The sequence below is a fragment of the Arachis ipaensis genome, chromosome B6 (genome assembly GCF_059453495.1).
Source record: "Arachis ipaensis isolate K30076 ecotype BB chromosome B6, ASM5945349v1, whole genome shotgun sequence".
Classification (NCBI taxonomy): Eukaryota; Viridiplantae; Streptophyta; class Magnoliopsida; order Fabales; family Fabaceae; genus Arachis; species Arachis ipaensis.
The window spans coordinates 62820058-62845912 of NC_142441.1; the positions used below are offsets into that span (position 1 = coordinate 62820058).

A 25855-nucleotide genomic window follows, 5' to 3' on the forward strand; every position below is an offset into this window, starting at 1 on the left:
TATTCCATTCGATGCCATGATCTGTGTGTTAAGTGTTTCAGGCTTTATAGGGCATGAATGAGTTGGAGCTTGGAAAGGAAGCTTGCAAAAATAGAAGGAACACAAGAAATTAAGGAGATGACCAGCGAGAAGTGACGCGGTCGCATGGCTCACGCGACCGCGCGGAAGAGAGGAAATCGCAGTGACGCGGTCGCATGGCTCACGCGACCGCGCGAATTGGAATAGCACAAGTGACGCGGAGGCGTGGACGACGCGCCCGCGTGGCAAAGCAAAACGCCGCAATACGCGTCAGCATGAATGACGCGATCGCGTGACATGCGCGATCTGCATAATCTGCAGAATTCGCTGGGGGCGATTTTGGGCCCTGTTTTGACCCAATTTTTGGCCCGGAAAAGCAGACTAGAGCCAGAGGACATGCAGAAACCAAAAACAACATTCAGTCTACACAATTTTAGTTTTTAGATCTAGTTTTACTCCTCCTCTAGGTTTTCTCTCTACACACTCATAGTTCTTAGGATTTTTATTTTCTATTGTTCTTTGCATTGGGATATCGAGAAGAGTTATTACCTCATCAAGACTTCGTCATTCTAGTTCATTTTCTTTACTTGGCTTTACTCTTCCATGTCCTTTAATTTACTCAATTTTACTATTGGATTATTTTAGAATTTATTAATACAAGAGTTACTTTTATTTTTAATTGATTCCTTTGAGTTTTATTTATCATATCTTTCTTTAATTCCCTTTCCTATGTTATGAGTTCTACATTCACAATGAGCGAGTAGTTCCCTGACTTGATGGGGAATTGATTGAAAGGAGCCCTTGAGTTGGAATGTTAAAAGGAGAAATTGAAATTGGGTTTATTGTTGGATGGCTCTCTAATCACTAATGCCAATCCTTCCAAGTAAGCGGATTGGGACTTGTGAGTAGAAACATCATTCCAACTTGTTTGACTTTCCCTTATTTAGTAAGGGATAACTAAACAGAACGACCTTCAATTATCAATTTATCTTGAGAGTACTGCAACAAGAATAGGGCTTCCAACTAATCTACTCCCAGTCAAGGCTTTTATTTAAATTACTTGATTTCCCCAATTTAATTTCCTGTTTATTCAACTCAAACTCTTTCTGAAAATATCTGATTAATAAAATAGCACACCTTTCTGCAACTCGTTGGGAGACGACCTGGGAATCATACTCCCAGTATTTTAATTTTAATTTTGTGACAACCTTTCTAAATTGATAAGCAGATTTCTGGTTGGTAGTTATTGATTGGATTTTATTTATTTGTATTTTATTTTATCTTGCTACCATGAGCTGCTTGTTTCTTTCGTTAGATGACGCGTTCACTTCCTGATCCAAACTTGCCAGTATTCGATCCTGAGATTGAAAGAACTATTTAACAAATAAGGCAAGCTCGGCGTCGGTTAGTCCTCTCTGAGGGCGTATCTGAAACGTCACTTGAGAAAGAAACCAGCCCCCATTCTACTGATTTGGTTGATTTACGTACAGGTAACATGGCAGCAGCTAGGAGAGTTACTATCCAGGAGGATGGAGCCCCTGATTTTACAATGCAACCATTTCAAGCGCATCACCCAGTGGTGGCTATAGAATTTGAAATAAAGACCGCACTGCTCAATTTGATGCCCAAGTTTCATGGCTTGCCTGCTAAAGAGCCTATCAAGCACCTGAGAGATTTTCAAGTAGCCTGTTCTACTGTCAGGTGTGATAGAGCAGATGAAACTTCAATTTTGCTGAAAGCTTTCCCGTTTTCTCTTGAGGGGAAGGCAAGAGAGTGGTACTACACTCAACCAGCAGCAACTGTATCCAACTGGGATACACTGAGAAGAGAATTCTTGGAAAAATTCTTTCCAGCCGAAGTTACTGATAAACTGAGGAAAGACATTTCCATGATTGTTCAGGATGAATCTGAGACTCTCTATGAATACTGGGAGCACTTCAATAATCTTCTGGAAGCATGCCCCCACCATATGATTGACAAGATAGTATTACTCAGTTAGGTCACTCAAGGCATGAGGCCCCAAGATAAGACCACATTGGAAAGTGCTAGCAATGGGTCTATGAAAAAGTACAAGACCACTGATGAGGCATGGCAATTGATCAGCGACTTAGCTGAATCTACTCGGAATCACAGGCAGAAACAAGGCCGTTCAAAAGCCGTTGCAGAAGTATCCTCTAGCAGAGAGACTGTTGCTCTAACTCAGAGTATCTATGAAATGACCAACTTGCTGAAGCAGATGCAATTGAATCAACAACAAGTTCAGCAAGCTCAACCTTCTCCACCACAGCAAAACCAACAGTTAGTCCCACAGAGAGTTTGCGGAATCTGTGCTGATTATAGCCACTATACTGATGAGTGTCCGCAGCTCCAGTAGGAAGAGAACACCGTAGCAGCCACTCATAACTTCTATGACCGCCCCAACCAAGGGTACAATCAAGGTGGCAATTACAACCATGGATGGTAGGACAATTCTAACCAGAATTGGAGGGACAACAACAACAGAGGAGGCAGAGACAATCAGGGAATTTAGAGGTGGAATAATAACAACAACAGGCAGCAGAACCAGAACCAGCCTTACAGAGCACCTCACCTAAGACAATCCCAAGGACCACAGAATACCCAACAGCAGACCTCTGAAATTACTTATCCTTCCTCATCTTCTAATGATGATTTACTACAATCTATCGATCGGAGACAACAAACCATGGAAAATAACATTAATGCCACTCTAAATGGTCTGAACGCTACTTTGCAAGCTCTTGTATCACAGATTGGATCAATGAATAACTCCAATAACCAGCCTTTGAGCTCCAGTGGAATTCCCTCTCAACCATTACCCAATCCCAAGGGTGGCATTAATGCCATCACCCTAAGGTCTGGAACCACACTGCAGGAGAGGAATCAGGAGGAGCCAAGCCCACCAAAACACGCCTCAGCTGAAGAGGTAGTGGAAATAGAAGATGTTGAAGAGGAAGAAGACACACAGGACATAGCTGAAGAAGAAGAAGTTCAACCATAGGAGGAAGCACCACAGGGCGCAGATACGGCACAAGACACCACTCCTATTCCATTTCCACAACTTGTAAGGAAGCCCAGGAAGCAGCTGGAACCTGATCCCAAAATGGTAGAGATATTCAAAAAAGTTGAGGTAAATGTTCCTCTTTTTGATGTTATTCAACAGGTACCTAAATATGCAAAGTTTCTAAAAGATTTATGTATACATAAAGACAAAATTAATGAATTAGAAACTATTCCTTTAGGTAGTTCCATATCTGCTTTAATGGGAGTTTTACCTGAAAAGTGTAGTGACCCAGGTCCTTGTATAGTTAATTGTACTATTGGTGGTGTGATAATTTCTGATTGCATGTGTGATTTAGGAGCATGTGTGAGTATAATACGTTTGTCTATATATGATATTTTGAGGCTCCCTCCCTTAAAAAGGTCGGCAGCTCGTTTTGTGTTAGCAGATAAGAGCATTATTACAGTGGTTGGAGTTGCTGAAGATGTATTAGTGGGCATTAAGGGACTCACATTCCCCACTGATTTTTATATTCTGGAGATGCCCCAAATTGACTCAGAGAAGCCATCATCAATCCTACATGGAAGACCTTTCCTGAAGACAACAAAGTTCAAATTGGATGCTTTTTCAGGAACATACTCTTTTGAAATAGATGGCCGATTAGTAAGTTTCAACCTGAATGGAGTTATGAAGCACCCTCCAGAAGATCATTCTATCTTCCAGTGTGACATCATAGATGAAACTGTAGCTAAAGTTCACCAGGAGGAATTAGAGGAGAAGCACACAGGACAAGGTCCAAGTGTGGGGACATTCTCAGAGGACAATGACAGTTCTTTACCATTGTTACCAGCTCCAGACAACCCAGAGCCTGACCATGACCAGAAGTTAGAATTAAAATCCCTTCCTCCACACCTCAAATATGCTTACCTTGAGGACAAGCAAAAGTGTCCAGTTATCATTGCAAAGGAACTTACTTCTCAACAAGAAGAGCAGTTACTAAGTGTGCTGAGGAGGCACAAGAAGGCAATTGGGTGGAGTTTGGCAGATATAGTAGGCATCAACCCTCAAGTATGTGAGCACAGCATATTTTTAAAAGAGGGAGCAAGGCCCGTTCGTCAACCCCAAAGAAGACTGAACCCCACTATCTTAAAGGTTGTCAAAAAGGAAGTGACCAGATTACTGGAAGCAGATATCATCTATCCCATCTCAGACAGTGAATGGGTAAGTGATGAGTGGATAATTTATATGTTTTTTTTTGGCATTGTTTTTAGTATGTTTTTAGTATGATCTAATTAATTTTCATTATATTTTTATTAGTTTTTAATTAAAAATCACATTTCTGGACTTTACTATGAGTTCGTGTGTTTTTCTATGATTTCAGGTAATTTCTGGCTGAAATTGAGGGACTTGAGCAAAAATCTGATTCAGGCTGAAAAAGGACTGCTGATGATGTTGGATTCTGACCTCTCTACACTCGGAATGCATTTTCTGGAGCTACAGAACTCCAAATGGCGCGCTCTCAACTACGTTGGAAAGTAGATATCCAGAGCTTTCCAGCAATATATAATAGTCCATACTTTGAATAAGGATAGACGACGTAAACTGGCATTCAACGCCAGTTTCATGCTGCATTCTGGAGTCAAATGCCAGAAACATGTTGCAAAGTGGAGTTCAACGCCAGAAACAGGCTACAAACTGGCGTTCAACTCCAAGAGAAGCCTCTACACGTGTAAAGCTCAATGCTCAGCCCAAGCACACACCAAGTGGGCTCAAAAAGTGGATTTCTGCATCATTTACTCAATTCTGCAAACCCTAGTAACTAGTTTAGTATAAATTGGATATTTTACTATTATGTTTATATCTTTGGATCATCTTTGATTAGTTTTTATGCTATATTAGACTTTCATGGGGGCTGTCCATTTGGCCATGCCTGGACCATTATCACTTGTGTATTTTCAACGGTAGAGTTTCTACACATCATAGATTAAGGTGTGGAACTCTGCTGTTCCTCAAAGATTAATGCAAAGTACTACTGTTTTTCTATTCAATTCAACTTATTCCGCTTCTAAGATATTCATTCGTACTTCAATATGATGGATGTGATGATCGTGACAGTCATCATCATTCTCAACTTAGGAACGCGTGCCTGACAACCACTTCCGTTCTACCTTAGATTGAATGGATATCTCTTGGATATCTAATACAGGGGACCGAGTCCGAGTTATTAGTGTCTTCGTGGTATAAGTTAGAACCCATGGACGGCCATTCTTGAGAATCCGAAAAGTCGAAACCTTGTCTGTGGTATTCCGAGTAGGATTCAGGGATTGAATGACTGTGACGAGCTTCACACTCGCGAGTGCTGGGCGTAGTGACAGACGCAAAAGGATCAATGGATCCTATTCCAGTATGATCGAGAACCGACAAATGATTAGCCATGCAGTGACAGCGCATTGGACCATTTTCACTGAGAGGACAGGTGGCCATTGACAACGGTGATGCCTAACATACAGCTTGCCATGGAAAGGAATAGGAAGGATTGGATGAAGACAGCAGGAAAGCAGAGGTTCAGAGGGATGAAAGCATCTCTATACGCTTATCTGAAATTCTCACCAATGAATTATATAAGTACCACTATCCTATTTTATATTTTATTTATCTTTTACTTATCAATTCATAAAATCAGTTGAATCCGCCTGACTGAGATTTACAAGGTGACCATAGCTTGCTTCAAGCTGACAATCTCCATGGGATCGACCCTTACTCACGTAAGGTGATGCACATAAACGTGTTATGCTACGATTTAGGAAATTGCACGATCGGCAAAATTCCTTCCGGCAAGTGCACCGGTTATCGTCGTCAAGTAAAAACTCACAATAGAGTGAGGTCGAATCCCACAAGGATTGGTTGAGTGAGCAATTCGGATTAGAAGTGTGTTCTAGTTGAGCGGAATCAAGATTTGAGATGAGAATTGCGGAATGTAAAATTGGCGGGAAAAGTAAATGACAAGGAAATTAAATGGCTGAATCTTAAATTGCATGAATTAAAGAGCAGAATGTAAATTGCTGAAATAAAAAGGGAATGGGGATGATTGCAAGAATTAAATTGCAGAATGTAAAGAGAAAGTGGAAATCAGAAATGGGGAATTCATTGGGTTTAGGAGATATTGAAATCTCCGAATCAAAACATGTATATCTCTTCCTCAACCAATGCATTCATTGAATTTTGCTTGGCAATTTTATATGATTGGATCCCAATTCCTTGGTTCACCAATGCTCTCTAAAAACAAACAAATTCCCAATCCCTTGGTTTAAATGTTCATAAGAAGAGATGATGCTTGATCACTGATTATACCACACAATTTCATGAACCACAATTTGGTAGGATTACATGTCACAATATCCATCCAAACCCCAATCCAATCCACTGTGAGAAAGCTTCTCTAGCATGAATCCTCCATTCCTTTCCCAAGGCTCCGAAGGATTCCAAGTATGAGTAGTTTCTTTCCCAAGACAACTACTCAATGGAATTAGATCGAGAAGCTTTCTAACAAAATTCAAGAGAAAAGATTGAAGAAGAAGATAAACTATTATTGATTCATTGAATTACAATAGAGCTCCCTAACCCAATGAAAGGGGGTTTAGTGAATCATAGCTCTGAATTCAATTACAAAGAAAAGGAAAACTAGCTAAAAGTGAAGTAAAAGTTCCCATCAGGGGCTGGATTCCCCTTCAATCCCCCCCTCACTAAATGCAGAAACTAAGGCCTTTAAATAGGCTCCCTAAATTACAAAATGAAAATGAAATTCAAAGCAAATTACAATCAAATGAAAATAAACTATTCTAGATGATTCTTGTGGCCTTGATTTGGTGTTGTTGATGGGCCTTGCTTGCTTGAAGGGCTGAGTGACATAATTGATCCAAAAAGGATAATGATCCATTAAACTACACTCAAATGTTGCACCCCCTTTCTTGAGTCGTCACTTTGTTCTCTTGTCAACCTTGCCAATTTGATGCCAAATATATACTATTATACCTCGTTGGAAAGCTATGGATGTCAGCTTTCTAACGCAACTGGAAGCACCTCAATTGGATCTCTACAACTCGAGTTATACTCCATGGAAGGTGAAGAGGTCAGCTGGCCTGATTGCATGTTGGTACTATGCTCTTCTATGCACATTACGGGGCTGTTTTCTCCCTCAATTTTTAGTATCCACCATGCATGCCATATATGCTTGGAAAGCTCTAGATGTCTTCTTTCCAATGCATTTTGAATCACCTCATTTGGAGTTTTGTAGCTCAAGTTATTTATGTTTGAAGAAGGCATGGTCAAGCTGTTCCATATAACACGTTTAAGCTTCAGTTTAAGGTTAAACTGAAGCTTAAACGTGGATAAAGGAAGGGCAGCCCTGGAGGTCGAACACGTTTAACCTCCAGTTTGAGGTCAAACTGGAGGTTAAACGTGGAAGCTTAGAATGGTAGCCCTGGAGGTGTCGAACACGTTTAACCTCCAGTTTGAGGTCAAACTGGAGGTTAAACGTGGAAATGGAGAGAGCAACCCTGGAGGAGAAAGGCTGTCGAACACGTTTAAGCTCCAGTTTGAGGTCAAACTGGAGCTTAAACGTGGAAATGGCTCCCTGGTGCTATTCCCACTTCTGGCGTTTAACCTCCAGTTTGAGGTGAAACTGGAGGTTAAACGTGGAAATGCTTCTTTGGTGAGACCTTCCATTCTGGCGTTTAACCTCCAGTTTGAGGTCAAACTGGTGGTTAAACTTCATTTCCAGCATTTCTTATCCTTCATGATTTTTGGCGTTTAAGCTCCAGTTTAGGCTTAAACTGGAACTTAAACTCCACATGTGATATTCAAGCTTCCTTTATTGATTTTGTTGCTTCCTTGCCTAGCCTCTTCTTCCCTGAAATCATCCAAACAGTTGCATCAAAGTCTTGCTAAAATTCATGAGAATTCTTCCATTCATAGCATTCAAGGAATATAACTAAAAACTCATGGAATTTGCATAAAAATCTTCATGTTTGAATTATTTAAGACAAGCATGACTATTTGGCCCAAATGATTACTTAAGGCTCAAGAAAATGCATAAAACAACTAAAAATAAAAGAAAAAGGCTAGTGAAACTAGCCTAAGATGCCTTGGCATCACAACACCAAACTTAATCCTTGCTTGTCCCCAAGCAAGTTCTGAATTATTGAGAAGAAAGAATGAAACAGAAAGTAAATTCATTAGCCATATCAGTAAGTAATTGACATTGATTAATGGGGTGTTCATGCAGAAAGTTGTTGCAGCATCACTTTATTGTTTCTTAGGTAAGAATGTCACTTTTTATGTTTCCACTAAAACACTGCTATGGCCTCTTGTTATTCACATATCCTTGGCAAGTTTCTTTTCTTTGTTTTTTCTTTTTCTTTGAGCTTATTTGCTCCTTGTTGCTCAGTGTCATGTGTTGCACAAGCCTTTGGCATTTTCTTTTCTTATCAGTGCACTACACATATCCACTACAGGCATTTTAGTTCACATTTCTTCTTGAGACATTGGTACCCAGCACCTCTTTGTGTGACTAAATGTTTTGTATTTAGGTTGCTCTTGATAATGGACTTTTGGTTGATAATCCCGGGTTAGTTAACCCAAGTTACCAAGTGTTGAAACACTCCTCAGAACCTATTCATCCAAGCATATCCTTAATACATAAACACCACAGGCATTTGTCTCAGAAGTTCAAACCATTGGTGCCTAGCTTATTTTCTCAATTTTTTTTTTGCTTTTTGGTTGCCCTTTTTCAGTGGCTTTTTCTTCTTCTTCTTCTTTCTTTTTCATGGCCAAAGACATTTATTCATCAAGATCCATAGACAGCATCCTAATTTCCACTAAAAGTGACAATTCTAACTTTATTTCTTAGTGAGCTGACTATTCAATCAAACATGCATACCACCACTTAATCTTATTTGATTTCTTACCAAATGGAATTGAGTTACTTTTGTTCAAACATTTCTTTTATTTTATGGAAACAGAACAAGCATGGCAAGCATACATTTAAGAAGATGAAGTTTATCCAGACACTTAGACTATCACTTATTTGGAAATTAAACAAACAGACAAACAAAAACTGCAATGACTCAAACTTAAAGCAGGGGTGCATGCAAACTTCCAATATCAGCAATTCAAAGTACAAGCAATTAAGTGACAATACAACCTTTTAGCATCTTCTTTGTTGTTCATCATCCTTCCTAGCCTTGGTGTTCTCTTTGATGATGATGTATATTCCTTCCATGAGATTGATTGTCTTCCTGCAAAGCTATTAGAAGTTGCTTGTTCCCCAAGCACTTTGAGAATTGGTTAGCATGCATGTATGTTTGTAGGCCTCTGAACTTAGATTGGTGTGTGAACACCAAACTTAGTTCCTTGCCATATGCAGCAATTTGGATCATATGCAGAAAACCTCATGTGCTTTTATTAAGAAAATAACTATGAACTAGAAAAAGAAACTATGAACTAGAAATTAAACTATTGGTTAAGTAGTTTCCCTGATTGGTTGGAGCTAGTGACTAGTCATGCTGAGGTAGAAATGTGCTTTTAATGAAGTTTTTGGTGGAACACCAAACTTAGAATCTCACATTCACCCTTGAATTGTTTTGGTGTGCAACACCAAACTTAGCTCCTTGCAATACAGATAAATCTACTTAACTCTTTTATTGAAATAACTAGAAAAGAAAAACTACCTTTGGTTGGGTTGCCTCCCAACAAGCGCTTCTTTAACGTCATTAGCTTGACATGCTGTTCCTGACTTTCTTCCTCTTCCTCCAGTTTGTTAAGAGGAATGACTTCAAGTGGATAAAGGAGCTAGTTAGTGCCCCTTGTTGTGAATGCTTCTTTCCAGCAAGCTTTCCCTTGTGATTGGCTTGAGTGAACTTGCTTGTTGGCTCAGGAGTTGGATTGTTCTTCGACCTTCTCTTCTTCATGGATATGGTCCTTTGTTTCTCGGTCACAATCCTCATTTTGGTGCTTGTTTCTACTGCCTTCACATCCTTGATCTCAGAACTTGGTTGTTGTTGGACAGTTGGAGTATCCTGTTCATCAAAATCTTCCTGAATTTGTGGTTCAATAAACCCTTCCTCTTTGCAACTCTCTGTTTCATTGGAGTGTGATCTCCCTTGATTAACCTTCTCCATTTCTTGTTCTTCTGATTCCTCCCTTGGGTTTGCCATGGTCTCACTAGAAGAATTGTGGGTAGGGATTTGCTTTGATAGATATCCAATTTGTGCTTCTAGCTTTTGAATGGCAGCACCTTGATTTTGTAAGTTGGATATCAATTCTTCCTTAAAGCCTTTCAAATCAGTTATGTCTTGACTCATGGTTGCAAGCATTCCTTCTATCCTGTTTAATTGATCTTGAAATTGTTGGTTCGGATTAGGTTGATGAGGTTGATTATCTTGGCTGTGATATGGTGGCTGGGAGTATGTGTTTTGTGTGGGCTGATAGAGTCTTTGGTTGGAGTGTTGGTAGTGGTATGACTCTTGTGTGTAGTGGAATGAGTCTTGTGGATAGTGAAATGAATTGTATGAATTTGAGAAGAAATTTTGTGCTGAGAAATGCTCAAGTGATGAAGAATTTGGATATGTAAAACTAGGAGGTGAGGTTGGATAATTCAGAGGTGATGGCTCTTGATGAATGGGGTGTGAATAAGTGAAATCTCTTTGGTTTTGATCTTCCCAGCCACAACTTGAGTAGTGATCAAATTCACTAAAACATGGACCATTTTGTGGCTCTGGGAAGTACCCCTTTTCCTGTTCCTGATACTCCCACCCACCATGAGCATAATAACATGAATCATTCTGTGGTGGTGGAGAGTTTCTCATGAATTTTGATTGACCAAAAGATAATGGATACTCCTTTCTTTTTTGCAATGTGCCCAGTCTCAAACAATACTCATCCAAAGATAGTGGAAATCCCATAGTGAGGCAATATCACAAACAGCTAGTGGTTAGTATGCTAACAAGTGAATAGGCAAAGAAAACAAATTAAAATTTGCAGAAATTAGCAGTAATAAACTGAAACAAAAACTATTAACAAAAGCAAAGAAAAATTGCTCAATCTAGTTAACTTCCAATTTGAGAATTGTCAATCGAAAACCAATCCCCGGCAACGGCGCCATAAACTTGATGCACATAAACGTGTTATGCTACGATTTAGGAAATTGCACGATCGGCAAAATTCCTTCCGGCAAGTGCACCGGTTATCGTCGTCAAGTAAAAACTCACAATAGAGTGAGGTCGAATCCCACAAGGATTGGTTGAGTGAGCAATTCGGATTAGAAGTGTGTTCTAGTTGAGCGGAATCAAGATTTGAGATGAGAATTGCGGAATGTAAAATTGGCGGGAAAAGTAAATGACAAGGAAATTAAATGGCTGAATCTTAAATTGCATGAATTAAAGAGCAGAATGTAAATTGCTGAAATAAAAAGGGAATGGGGATGATTGCAAGAATTAAATTGCAGAATGTAAAGAGAAAGTGGAAATCAGAAATGGGGAATTCATTGGGTTTAGGAGATATTGAAATCTCCGAATCAAAACATGTATATCTTTTCCTCAACCAATGCATTCATTGAATTTTGCTTGGCAATCTTATATGATTGGATCCCAATTCCTTGGTTCACCAATGCTCTCTAAAAACAAACAAATTCCCAATCCCTTGGTTTAAATGTTCATAAGAAGAGATGATGCTTGATCACTGATTATACCACACAATTTCATGAACCACAATTTGGTAGGATTACATGTCACAATATCCATCCAAACCCCAATCCAATCCACTGTGAGAAAGCTTCTCTAGCATGAATCCTCCATTCCTTTCCCAAGGCTCCGAAGGATTCCAAGTATGAGTAGTTTCTTTCCCAAGACAACTACTCAATGGAATTAGATCGAGAAGCTTTCTAACAAAATTCAAGAGAAAAGATTGAAGAAGAAGATAAACTATTATTGATTCATTGAATTACAATAGAGCTCCCTAACCCAATGAAAGGGGGTTTAGTGAATCATAGCTCTGAATTCAATTACAAAGAAAAGGAAAACTAGCTAAAAGTGAAGTAAAAGTTCCCATCAGGGGCTGGATTCCCCTTCAATCCCCCCCTCACTAAATGCAGAAACTAAGGCCTTTAAATAGGCTCCCTAAATTACAAAATGAAAATGAAATTCAAAGCAAATTACAATCAAATGAAAATAAACTATTCTAGATGATTCTTGTGGCCTTGATTTGGTGTTGTTGATGGGCCTTGCTTGCTTGAAGGGCTGAGTGACATAATTGATCCAAAAAGGATAATGATCCATTAAACTACACTCAAATGTTGCACCCCCTTTCTTGAGTCGTCACTTTGTTCTCTTGTCAACCTTGCCAATTTGATGCCAAATATATACTATTATACCTCGTTGGAAAGCTATGGATGTCAGCTTTCTAACGCAACTGGAAGCACCTCAATTGGATCTCTACAACTCGAGTTATACTCCATGGAAGGTGAAGAGGTCAGCTGGCCTGATTGCATGTTGGTACTATGCTCTTCTATGCACATTACGGGGCTGTTTTCTCCCTCAATTTTTAGTATCCACCATGCATGCCATATATGCTTGGAAAGCTCTAGATGTCTTCTTTCCAATGCATTTTGAATCACCTCATTTGGAGTTTTGTAGCTCAAGTTATTTATGTTTGAAGAAGGCATGGTCAAGCTGTTCCATATAACACGTTTAAGCTTCAGTTTAAGGTTAAACTGAAGCTTAAACGTGGATAAAGGAAGGGCAGCCCTGGAGGTCGAACACGTTTAACCTCCAGTTTGAGGTCAAACTGGAGGTTAAACGTGGAAGCTTAGAATGGTAGCCCTGGAGGTGTCGAACACGTTTAACCTCCAGTTTGAGGTCAAACTGGAGGTTAAACGTGGAAATGGAGAGAGCAACCCTGGAGGAGAAAGGCTGTCGAACACGTTTAAGCTCCAGTTTGAGGTCAAACTGGAGCTTAAACGTGGAAATGGCTCCCTGGTGCTATTCCCACTTCTGGCGTTTAACCTCCAGTTTGAGGTCAAACTGGAGGTTAAACGTGGAACTCCTTCCTGAGTGGCATTATCATTCTGGCGTTTAACCTCCAGTTTGAGGTCAAACTGGAGGTTAAACGTGGAAATGCTTCTTTGGTGAGACCTTCCATTCTGGCGTTTAACCTCCAGTTTGAGGTCAAACTGGTGGTTAAACTTCATTTCCAGCATTTCTTATCCTTCATGATTTTTGGCGTTTAAGCTCCAGTTTAGGCTTAAACTGGAACTTAAACTCCACATGTGATATTCAAGCTTCCTTTATTGATTTTGTTGCTTCCTTGCCTAGCCTCTTCTTCCCTGAAATCATCCAAACAGTTGCATCAAAGTCTTGCTAAAATTCATGAGAATTCTTCCATTCATAGCATTCAAGGAATATAACTAAAAACTCATGGAATTTGCATAAAAATCTTCATGTTTGAATGATTTAAGACAAGCATGACTATTTGGCCCAAATGATTACTTAAGGCTCAAGAAAATGCATAAAACAACTAAAAATAAAAGAAAAAGGCTAGTGAAACTAGCCTAAGATGCCTTGGCATCATAAGGTTTATTACTTGGACGACCCAGTGCACTTGCTGGTTAGTTGTATGAAGTTGTGAAACAGAATTAAGAACATGAACGTGCGTATTGAGTTTTTAGCGCCGTTACCAAGGAAGGAATGATCACGATTTCGCACACCAAGTTTTTGGCGCCGTTGCCGGGGATTGTTCGAGTTTGGACAACTGACGGTTCATCTTGTTGTTCAGATTAGGTAACTTTATTTTAATTTTAACCTTTTTGTTTTTATTATTCTTATTTTCGAAAAAATAAAAAAAATATATTTTTTTATTCAAAATTTTTAAGAATGAATTCTAGAGTTTCATGAAGCACGTTGAAGCCTGGCTGGCTGTAAAGCCTTGTCTAATTCATTTGGACTGAGGCTTCCACTTATCAGCATATGAAGTTGGATGAAGTATGAGCTGTTGTATGTCTGATTTGTATCTGCTGAAGCTTGGCTGGCCGTTGGCCATGTCTAGTGTTTTGGACCAGAGCTTTCACTGAAAGTTTGGCTGGCTAGTAAGCCATGTCTAATTCCTGGACTGGAGCTTTAGACTAACAGTGCAAGATTCCTGGAATTCCTATTAAAAATTTTGAAATCCTTATTTTTCTTTTTCCAATTAAATTTTTGAAAAAATATACAAAAAAAAATATTTAATAAAATCATAAAATCAAAAATATTTTTATGTTTCTTGATTGAGTATAGAGTCAATTTTTAAGTTTGGTGTCAATTGCATGTTTATCTCTTTCTTGCATTTTTCGAAAAATCATGCATGGTGTTCTTCATGATCTTCAAGTTGTTCTTGGTAAGTCTTCTTGCTTGATCTTTAAAATTTCTTGTTTGGTGTTGCTTCTTATTTTTCATATGCATTCTTGAATTATTAATGTCTAAAGAATAAAAAAAATTTTAAGTTTGGTGTCTTGCATGTTTTTCTTTTCTTAAAAATTTTCAAAAATAAGTCTTGATGTTCATCTTGATCTTCAAAGTGTTCTTGGTGTTCATCTTGACATTCAAAGTGTTCTTGCATATTTTTCTTGTCTTGATCCAAAATTTTCATGCATTGAGTCTTTGTGATGTTTTTCTCTTTCATCATTAAAAATTCAAAAATCAAAAAAATATCTTTCCCTTTTTCACTCATAAATTTTCAAAAATTTGAGTTGACTTTTTCAAAACTTTTTAAAATTTAGTTGTTTCTTATGAGTCAAATCAAATTTTCAATTTAAAAATTCTATCTCTTTCAAATCTTTTTCACTTTTTCTTTTATATTTTCGAACATTTCAATTTGATTCTCAAAAATCTTTTTCTTATTTTGTTTCATAATTTCAAAATCTTTACTAACAATTAATATGATTGATTCAAAAATTTTTCAAGTTGTTACTTGCCTATTAAGAAAGGTTCAATCTTTAAATTTCAAAATCATATCTTTTTGTTTCTTGTTAGTCAAGTAATCAACTTTAATTTTCAAAATAAAATCTTTTTAAATTTCTTTTTCAAATCTTTTTTCAAAATAAGTTTCAATCACATCTTTTTCAAAATCAATTTCAAAATCTTTTCTAACTTCTTATCTTTTCAAAAATTGATTTTCAAATCTTTTTCAATTAACTACTTGACTTTTTGTTTGATTTTAAAAGTTTACTATTTCAATCATATCTTTTTCAAAACTATCTAACTATCTCTTTCTTTCTAATTTTCGAAAATCCCTTCCCTCTTTTTCAAAATTCCTTTTTAATTAACTAATTGTTTTAACTTTTAATTTAATTTCATTTTTTTAAATTTTTCGAATTTTAATTTTAATTTTAAATTAAAAACAAAAATATTTTTCTTTTCTTTTCAATTATTTTCGAAAATTCCCTCTCTCATCTCCTTCTAATTATTTATTTATCTACTAACACTTCTCTTCTTCTTAAAAATTCGAACCCTCTCCCTCTTTCTGTGTTCGAATTTCTTTTCTTCTTCTACTCACATAAAAGAATCTCTATACTGTGACATAGAGGATTCCATATTTTCTTTTCTGTTTTCTTCTTTTTCATATGAGCAGGAACAAGGATAAGAACATTCTTATTGAAGCTGATCCTGAACCTGAAAGGACTCTGAAGAGGAAGCTAAGGGAAGCTAAAGCACAACTCTCTGGAGAAAATCTGACAGAAATTTTTGCAAAAGAAGGAGACATGGCCGAAAATAATAACAATGCAAGGAAGATGCTTGGTGACTTTACTGCACCTAATTCCAATTTACATGGAAGAAGCATCTCAATCCCTGCCATTGGAGCAAACAATTTTGAGCTGAAACCTCAACTAGTTTCTCTGATGCAACAGAATTGTAAGTTTTATGGACTTCCGTCCGAAGATCCCTTTCAATTCTTAACTGAATTCTTGCAGATCTGTGATACTGTTAAGACCAATAGGGTTGATCCCGAGGTCTATAGGCTTATGCTTTTCCCGTTTGCTGTAAGAGACAGAGCTAGAGTATGGTTTGAATCTCAACCTAAGGATAGCCTGAACTCTTGGGATAAGCTGGTCACGGCTTTCTTAGCCAAGTTCTTTCCTCCTCAAAAGCTTAGTAAGCTTAGAGTGGATGTTCAAACCTTCAAACAGAAAGAAGGTGAATCCCTCTATGAAGCTTGGGAGAGATGTAAGCAACTGACCAAAAAGTGTCCTTCTGACATGTTTTCAGAATGGACCATTCTGGATATATTCTATGATGGTCTATCTGAACTACCAAAGATGTCATTGGACCATTCTGCAGGTGGATCCATTCACCTAAAGAAAACGCCTGCAGAAGCTCAAGAACTCATTGACATGGTTGCTAATAACCAGTTCATGTACACTTCTGAGAGGAATCCTGTAAGTAATGGGATGCCTCAGAAGAAGGGAGTTCTTGAAATTGATACTCTGAATGCCATATTGGCTCATAACAAAATATTGACTTAGCAAGTCAATATGATTTCTCAGAGTCTGAATGGAATGCAAGTTGCATCCAACAGTACTCAAGAGGCATCTTCTGAGGAAGAAGCTTATGATCTTGAGAACCATGCAATAGCAGAGGTGAATTACATGGGTGAACCCTATGGAAACACCTATAATCCCTCATGGAGAAATCAACCAAATCTCTCATGGAAGGATCAACAAAAGCCTCAACAAGGCTTTAATAATGGTGGAAGAAACAGGTTTAGCAATAGCTAACCTTTTCCATCATCCACTCAGCAACAGACAGAGAATTCTGAGCAGAATCCATCTAGCTTAGCAAATATAGTCTCTGATCTATCTAAGGCCACTGTGAGTTTCAAGAATGAAACAAGGTCCTCCATTAGAAATTTGGAGGCACAAGTAGGCCAGCTGAGTAAAAGGGTCACTGAAACTCCTCCTAGTACTCTTCCAAGCAATACAGAAGAGAATCCAAAAAGAGAGTGCAAGGCCATTAATTTAACCATCATGGCCGAACCTACAAGGGAGGGAGAGGACGTGAATCCCAGTGAGGAAGACCTCCTGGGACGTCCAGTGATCAACAAGGAGTTTCCCTCTGAGGAACCAAAGGAATCTGAGGCTCATCTGGAGACCATAGAGATTCCATTAAACCTCCTTATGCCATTTATGAGCTCTGATGAGAATTCTTCTTTTAAAGAGAATGAAGATGTTACTGGACAGCAAGTTGCCAAGTACATTGGTGCAATCATGAAGTTGAATGCCAAATTATTTGGTAATGAGACTTGGGAAGATGAACCTCCCTTGCTCACCAATGAACTGAGTGATCTGAATCAACTGACATTGCCTCAGAAGAAACAGGATCCTGGAAAGTTCTTAATACCTTGTACCATAGGCACTATGACCTTTGAAAAGGCTCTATGTGACCTTGGGTCAGGGATAAACCTAATGCCACTCTCTGTAATGAAGAAACTGGGAATCTTTGAGGTGCAAGCTGCTAGAATCTCATTAGAGATGGCAGACAACTCAAGAAAACAGACTTATGGCCAAGTAGAGGACGTGTTAGTAAAGGTTGAAGGCCTTTACATCCCTGCTGATTTCATAATCCTAGACACTGGGAAGGATGAGGATGAATCCATCATCCTTGGAAGATCCTTCCTAGCCATAGCAAAAGCTGTGATTGATGTGGACAGAGGAGAGTTGATCCTTCAACTGAATGAGGACAACCTTGTGTTTGAAACTCAAGGATCTCCTTCTGTAATCATGGAGAGGAAGCATGAAAAGCTTCTCTCACTGCAGAGTCAACCAAAGCCCCCACAGCCAAACTCTAAGTTTGGTGTTGGAAGGCCACAACCAAATTCTAAGTTTGGTGTTGAACCCCCACAACCAAACTCTAAGTTTGGTGTTGGGAGGTCCCAACCTTGCTCTGATTATCTGTGAGGCTCCATGAGAGCTCACTGTCAAGCTATTGACATTAGATAACTACTTGTTGGGAGGCAACCCAATGTTATTTAATCATTTTTATTTTATTTTCTCTTTGTTATTTCATGTTTTATTAGGTTGATGATCATGTGGAGTCATAAAAACTACTTAAAAATCGAAAACAGAATGAAAAACAGCATTGAAAATAGCATAACCTGGAGGAAAGTAGTCTGGTGTTTAAACGCCAGAAACAAGCAACTGTCTGGTGTTTAACGCCAGAAATAGGCACCAAGCTGGCGTTTAACGCCAGAAACAAGCATCTACCTGGAATTAAACGCCAGAAACAAGCTACATTTAGGCATTTAACGCCAAAAACTGGAAGCAGTCTGGCGTTAAACGCCAGGATTACACAGCAAGGGCGTTTTACATGCCTAATTGGAGCAGGGATGTTAAGTCCTTGACCCCAGTTGATCTGTGAACCCCACAGGATCCCCACCACTTCTTCTCTCCTCTTCACACCTTTTCATAACTCTCTTCCCCAAAATAACCTCCACCAATCACCTCCAATTCCCCTCCAAAACCATCATATACCCACCTACACCCATCCACTCAAATCCAAACCATCACTCCTTCCTTTTCACACATCATAACCACCTTAAACCCCCAGTGGCCAAACCATTCACACACCACCATCTCCTCCATCTCTTCGTCTTCTCATCCTTTCTTTCTTCTTTTGCTCGAGGATGAGCAAACATTTTAAGTTTGGTGTGGAAAAAGCATTGCTTTTTTGTTTTTCCATAACTACTAATGCCTCAAGGGATACACTTCCCTCCACAAAACTATTTGGAGAAAATCAACACCTCCCTAAGAGAATTAAGTTCCAACATGGGACAACTAAGGGTGGAGCACCAAGAGCATTCCATCATCCTCCATAAAATTAGAGAAGATCAAAGAGCTATGAGGGAGGAGCAACAAAGACAAGGAAGAGACATAGAGGAGCTCAAGAGCACCATTGGTTCTTCAAGAAGAGGAAGACGCCATCCTCACTAAGGTGGACTCATTCCTTAATCTCCTTGTCTATTTATTTTACCGTTTTTCAATTTTTGAGCTTTATGTTTTATTTATGTTTGTGTCTTCACTATATGATCATTAGTGTCTAAATGTCTATGCCTTAAAGTTATGAATATGAATCCATCACCTCTCTTAAATGAAAACTGTTCTAAAAACAAAAGAACAAGAAGTACATGGTTTCGAATTCATCCTTGAAACTAGTTTGATTATTTTGATGTGGTGACAATACTTTTTGTTTTCTGAATGAATGCTTGAACAGTGCATATGTCTTTTGAAGTTGATGTTTATGAATGTTAAATATGTTGGCTCTTGAAGAATAAGGAAAAAGGAGACATGTTATTTGAGCAAGGGTAATAAAAAGGGTCCAAGGCTTTGAGCATCAGTGGATAGGAGGGCCTAAAGGAATAAAATCCTGGCCTAAGCGGCTAAACCAAGCTGTCCCTAACCATGTGCTTGTGGCGTGAAGGTGTCAAGTGAAAACTTGAGACTGAGCGGTTAAAGTCGAGGTCCAAAGCAAAAGAAAGAGTGTGCTTAAGAACCCTGGATACCTCTAATTGGGGACTTTAGCAAAGCTGAGTCACAATCTGAAAAGGTTCACCCAGTTATGTGTCTGTGGCATTTATGTATCCGGTGGTAATACTGGAAAACAAAGTGCTTAGGGCCACGGCCAAGACTCATAAAGTAGCTGTGTTCAAGAATCAACATACTGAACTAGGAGAATCAATAACACTATCTGAATTCTAAGTTCCTATAGATGCCAATCATTCTGAACCTCAATGGATAAAGCGAGATGCCAAAACTATTCAAGAGGCAAAAAGCTACAAGTCCCGCTCATCTGATTGGAGCTAAGCTTCATTGATATTTTGGAATTTATAGTATATTCTCTTATTTTTATCCTATTTAATTTTCAGTTGCTTGGGGACAAGCAACAATTTAAGTTTGGTGTTGTGATGAGCGGATAATTTATACGCTTTTTGGCATTGTTTTTAGTATGTTTTTAGTATGATTTAATTAATTTTCATTATATTTTTACTAGTTCTTAATTAAAAATCACATTTCTAGACTTTACTATGAGTTTGTGTGTTTTTCTATGATTTCAGGTAATTTCTGGCTGAAATTGAGGTACTTGAGCAAAAATCTGATTCAAGTTGAAAAAGGACTGCTGATGCTGTTAGATTCTGACCTCTCTGCACTCGGAATGGATTTTCTGGAGCTACAGAACTCCAAATGGTGCGCTCTGAATTGTGTTGGAAAGTAGACATCCAGATATTTCCAGTAATATATAATAGTCCATACTTTGAATAAGGATAGACGACGTGAACTGGCATTCAAAGCCAGTTCCATGCTGCATTCTGGAGTCAAACGCCAGAAACAGGTTGCAAAGTGGAGTTCAACGCTAGAAACAGGCTACAAACTGGCGTTCAACTCCAAGAGAAGCCTCTACACGTGTAAAGCTCAATGCTCAGCCCAAGCACACACCAAGTGGGCCCTATAAGTGGATTTCTGCATCATTTACTCAATTCTGCAAACCCTAGTAACTAGTTTAGTATAAATAGGACTTTTTACTATTATGTTTATATCTTTGGACTCAATTCTGCATCATTTTTATCTGTTCTTACTACATGAGAATTGAATTAGTAGAATTTGATTTGTAATTATTTTGAAGAGCTTATTTATTATTGATCAAGTGGACAAAAAAAATCATATAGTTGCATTCATATATATAGGTTGCATTGCATTGCATGAGTTTTACATGTTCTTACTCATTTATTTTATCTCCTTCAACTAAGAATGAGGACATGCTAATGTTTAAGTGTGGGGAGGTTGATAAACCACTATTTTATGGTTAGCATGCTATTGTTTACCCACTTATTCATATGATTAGCATGCATTTATATTTCCTTCCTAAAATTATTACATGATTGAAAACTTGCTTCCTAGAGACTTTTAATTATGTATTTTAATTCTCCTTTATTCCATTTGATGCCGTGATCTGTGTGTTAAGTGTTTCAGGCTTTATAGGGCATGAATGAGTTGGAGATTGGAAAGGAAGCTTGCAAAAATGGAAGGAACACAATAAATTAAGGAGATGACCAGCGAGAAGTGACGCGGCCGCATGGCTCATGCGACCGCGCGGAAGAGAGGAAATCGCAGTGACGCGGTCGCATGGCCCACGCGACCGCGCGGATTGGAATAGCACAAGTGACATGGAGGCGTGGACGACGCGCCCGCATGGCAAAGCAAAACGCCGCATGACGCGTCCGCATAAATGACGCGATCACGTGACATGCGTGATCTGCATAATCTGCAGAATTCGCTGGGGGCGATTTTGGGCCCTGTTTTGACCCAGTTTTCGGCCCGGAAAAGCAGACTAGAGCCAGAGGACATACAGAAACCAAAAACAACATTCATTCTACACAATTTTAGTTTTTAGATCTAGTTTTACTCCTCCTCTAGGTTTTCTCTCTACACACTCATAGTTCTTAGGATTTTTATTTTCTATTGTTCTTTGCATTGGGATATCGAGAAGAGTTATTACCTCATCAAGACTTCGTCATTCTAGTTCATTTTCTTTACTTGGCTTTACTCTTCCATGTCCTTTAATTTACTCAATTTTACTATTGGATTATTTTAGAATTTATTAATACAAGAGTTACTTTTATTTTTAATTGATTCCTTTGAGTTTTATTTATCATGTCTTTCTTTAATTCCCTTTCCTATGTTATGAGTTCTACATTCACAATGAGCGAGTAGTTCCCTGACTTGATGGGGAGTTGATTGAAAGGAACCCTTGAGTTGGAATGTTCAAAGGAGAAATTGTTATTGGGTTTATTGTTGGATGGCTCTCTAGTCACTAACGCCAATCCTTCCAAGTAAGCGGATTGGGACTTGTGAGTAAAAACATCATTCCAACTTGTTTGACTTTCCCTTATTTAGTAAGGGATAACTAAACAGAACGACCTTCAATTATCAATTAATCTTGAGAGTACTGCAACAAGAATAGGGCTTCCAACTAATCTACTCCCAGTCAAGGATTTTATTTAAATTACTTGATTTCCCCAATTTAATTTCCTGTTTATTCAACTCAAACTCTTTCTGAAAATATCTGATTAATAAAATAGCACACCTTTCTGCAACTCGTTGGGAGACGACCTGGGATTCATACTCCTAGTATTTTAATTTTAATTTTTGTGACAACCTTTCTAAATTGATAAGCGGATTTCTGGTTAGTTAAAAACTATACTTGCAACGCACAACTTATATCAATTCTTAATTAGCCAATTTCCGCCACGTCAATCCACCTCTATTCCCTTGTTCGAAATTTTGTACCCAAGGACAATTCCTTCAGTCACCATAAAGTGACATTTCTCCCAGTTTAAAACCAGGTTAGTCTTTTGGCACCTTTTTAGAACAAGTGATAGATGGTCAAGACAGGAGCTGAATGAGTCACCAAATACTGAGAAGTCATCCATGAAGACTTTCAAAAATTTCTCTACCATATTAGAGAAAATAGAGAGCATGCACCTCTGAAAGGTTGCAGGTGCATTGTACAGGCCAAATGGCATCCTTCTGTAAGCAAATACCCCAGATGGACAAGTGAATGCTGTTTTCTTTTGGTCTTGAGGATCTACTGCAATTTGGTTGTAACCTAAATAGCCATCCAAAAAGCAGTAGTATTCATGGCCTGCAAGTATCTCTAGCATCTGGTCTATGAATGGTAAAGAAAAATGATCCTTCCTGGTGGCTGTATTGAGCCTTCTGTAGTCAATACACATACGCCATCCTGTAACTGTTCTTGTAGGAACCAGTTCATTCTTTTCATTATGAACCACTGTCATGCCTCCCTTCTTGGGGACAACTTGAACAGGGCTCACCCAGGGGCTATCAGAAATAGGATAAATAATCTCAGCCTCTAGTAACTTAGTGACCTCTTTTTGCACCACCTCCTTCATGGCTGGATTTAGCCGCCTCTGTGGTTGAACCACTGGCTTAGCATCATCCTCCAATAGGATCTTGTGCATGCATTTGGCTAGGCTAATGCCCTTAAGATCACTTATAGACCACCCAAGAGCTGTCTTGTGTGTCGTTAGCACCTGAATTAGTGCTTTCTCTTCCTGTGGCTCTAAACCAGAGCTTATGATCACTAGAAAAGTGTCCTCTTCTTCCACAAATACATATTTCAGGGAGGGTGACAGTGGTTTGAGCTCAGGTTTATGAGGCTTTTCCTCTTCTTGAGGAATTTTTAGAGGTTCTTCTGTTTTCTCTGGTTCCTCCAGATCAGGATGAATATCTTTAAAAATGTCCTCAAGCTCTGATTTGAGAATCTCAGTCATATTGACCTTTTTCACCAGGGAGTCAATAATTTCAGTGCTCATGTAGTCTTTTGATGTGTCTGGATGCTGCATAACTTTGACAGCATTCAACTTAAACTCATCCTTAACAAGAAAATACCAAACTTAAAATTTTTCAATCAAAATAATAAAATAGGACAAGTAATTCGAAAATTATAATTAAAAGGAAAAAGATTTGGAAAAATTTTATAAAAGATTTTCGAAAAAAAGAAAATTGAAAAAGAATTTGTTTTGAAAAATATTTGAAAAGATAAATTTTTAAAATTGAAATTTTAACTTGACTAACAAGAATCTACCAAATTTTAAAATTTTGACTAAGTCAACCTAAGGAATTCGAAAATGATGAGTAAATAAAGGAAAAGATATTTTTTTTATTTTAATGAGGAAAGATAAAAACAAGTAAAGGACACCAAACTTAGAATTTTTAGATCAAAACAAAGGAAACAAACAAGAAAACTTTGAATGTCAAGATGAACACCAAGGACACTTTGAAGATCAAGATGAACACCAAGAACAAATTTTGGAAAATCTTTAGGAAAATAAAGACACAAAGGACACCAAACTTAAAGATTTTTTTTTATACTTTAGACACTAATAATTCAAAAAATTGAAAGAAAAATAAAAATAAATAATAAAAAAGACGTGCAATTGACACGAAACTTGAAACATGAAACTAAACTCAAACAAAAGACTTCAAAGGAAAATTAAAGATTAATAAAGAAAAATAAAATTTTTGAAAAGAAAATAAAAGACTCAAATTTAGTGACTCTAAACCAAAAAGATAAATTTTTCCTAATCTAAGCAACAAGATGAACCGTCAGTTGTCCAAACTCGAACAATCCCCGGCAACGGTGCCAAAAACTTGGTGCACGGAATTGTGATCACACTTTTCACAACTCCGCACAACTAACCAGCAAGTACACTGAGTCGTCCAAGTAATACCTTAAGTGAGTAAGGGTCGATCCCACGGAGATTGTCGGCTTGAAGCAAGCTATAGTTATCTTATAAATCCTAGTCAGGAGATTAATGATAAAAATGATTTTTTTTTGTTTATGAAAAGTAAATAACATGAAATAAATGATACTTGTGATTCAGTAATGAGGAACAGGTTGAGGTTCTGGAGATGCTCTGTCTTCTGAATCTCTGCTTTCCTATTGTCTTCTTCTCCAAACACGCATGGTTTCCTTCCATGGCAAGCTGTATGATCCTCTCGGATGAAAAATACCAGGCACAGTTTCCGCACGGCTAATCAACTATCGGATCACTCGTCTTGGATGAAAAATACCAGCATTAATGCACCGGATCCCACCAGAACTCCGTAGTTAAACGTGCTTAGGCGAGAGTAGTATTAGGATGGGTTACCTCTTGGGAATTCCTCGTGTTGTACCTTTTTTTTACGTCGTGCTTACCCTCGTTCTTTAACCGATGCTATCTCGAATATTTAACCTAAAGCAAGCCTTAATGAACTGATTCTCGGCAGGCTCCCACGGGCCCAGCAGGGCTTCCCAGCTAGACTTACCCTATGTCGTGACACATGCTTATGGTAATTGTGTGTGTATACTTTAATAGGCGCAATCATACTAGCACTAATGCACCGGATCTCATCAGAACTCCACAGTTAAGCGTGCATGGGCGAGAGCGGTACTAGGATGGGTGACCTTCTGGGAAGTGATAAACCCCGATTGCGTGGTTTATCTTGTGCTTATTTTAGGGGGGTTTTATCACTTTTTTCCACATTAATTCAATGAAAAAGCATGGTTTTGTAATTCTCCCTTGAATTATGCTTAAGTGTAAAAACATGCTTTTTAGGCCTTTAAATTGGTGATTTTAATTCACTTTAATTCCATTCGATGCCTTGATGTGTTTGTTGAGTCATTTCAGGTTCATAAGGCAAGTATTGGATGGAAGAAATGAGGAGAAAGGCATACAAAGTGGAGAATGCATGAAGAAACAAAGACTAGGAATTCATCGATACACGAGCACGCGTACAAGGCGCGCACGCGCGAAAGTGGTTTTACATAGAGATGTGCACGCGTACATGCCGCAGCCGCGTGGATGAAGAAACAGCCAATCGACGCGCACGCGCACATGGCGCGTACGCGCCGATACTCTCACGTGACCCACTTAAAGGCAAAATGCTGGGGGCGATTTTTGAGCTGCCTAGGCCCAAATCCAACTTGTTTATGAGTGTATTTCATGCAGAATTGAAGTCCAAGCAAAGGAGGGGGCAATTAGTTAGTCAACACGAGCCTTTAGTTAGTTTTCTAGAGAGAGAAGCTCCCTATTCTCTCTAGAATTAGGTTAGGATTAGGGTAGATTATTATAGATCCATGTTTAATTCCTTGCTTTCATCTTGCTTCTTTTATAATTTCTCATGTCTATGTCTTGATCTCTTTAGTTGTAATGTTAATTCCTCATTTTGTCTTCTTTTGT

General features: G+C 38.4%; 1 non-coding gene across 1 annotated transcript; it reads right to left on the bottom strand.

The window, feature by feature from the left end:
* Window positions 1-16217: 16217 nt before the first annotated feature.
* LOC148555831 (small nucleolar RNA R71) lies at window positions 16218-16321 on the bottom strand. Its single transcript, XR_015887721.1, has one exon. It is a non-coding gene; the product is annotated as a small nucleolar RNA R71 (small nucleolar RNA).
* Between the last annotated feature and the right edge of the window lie 9534 nt (window positions 16322-25855).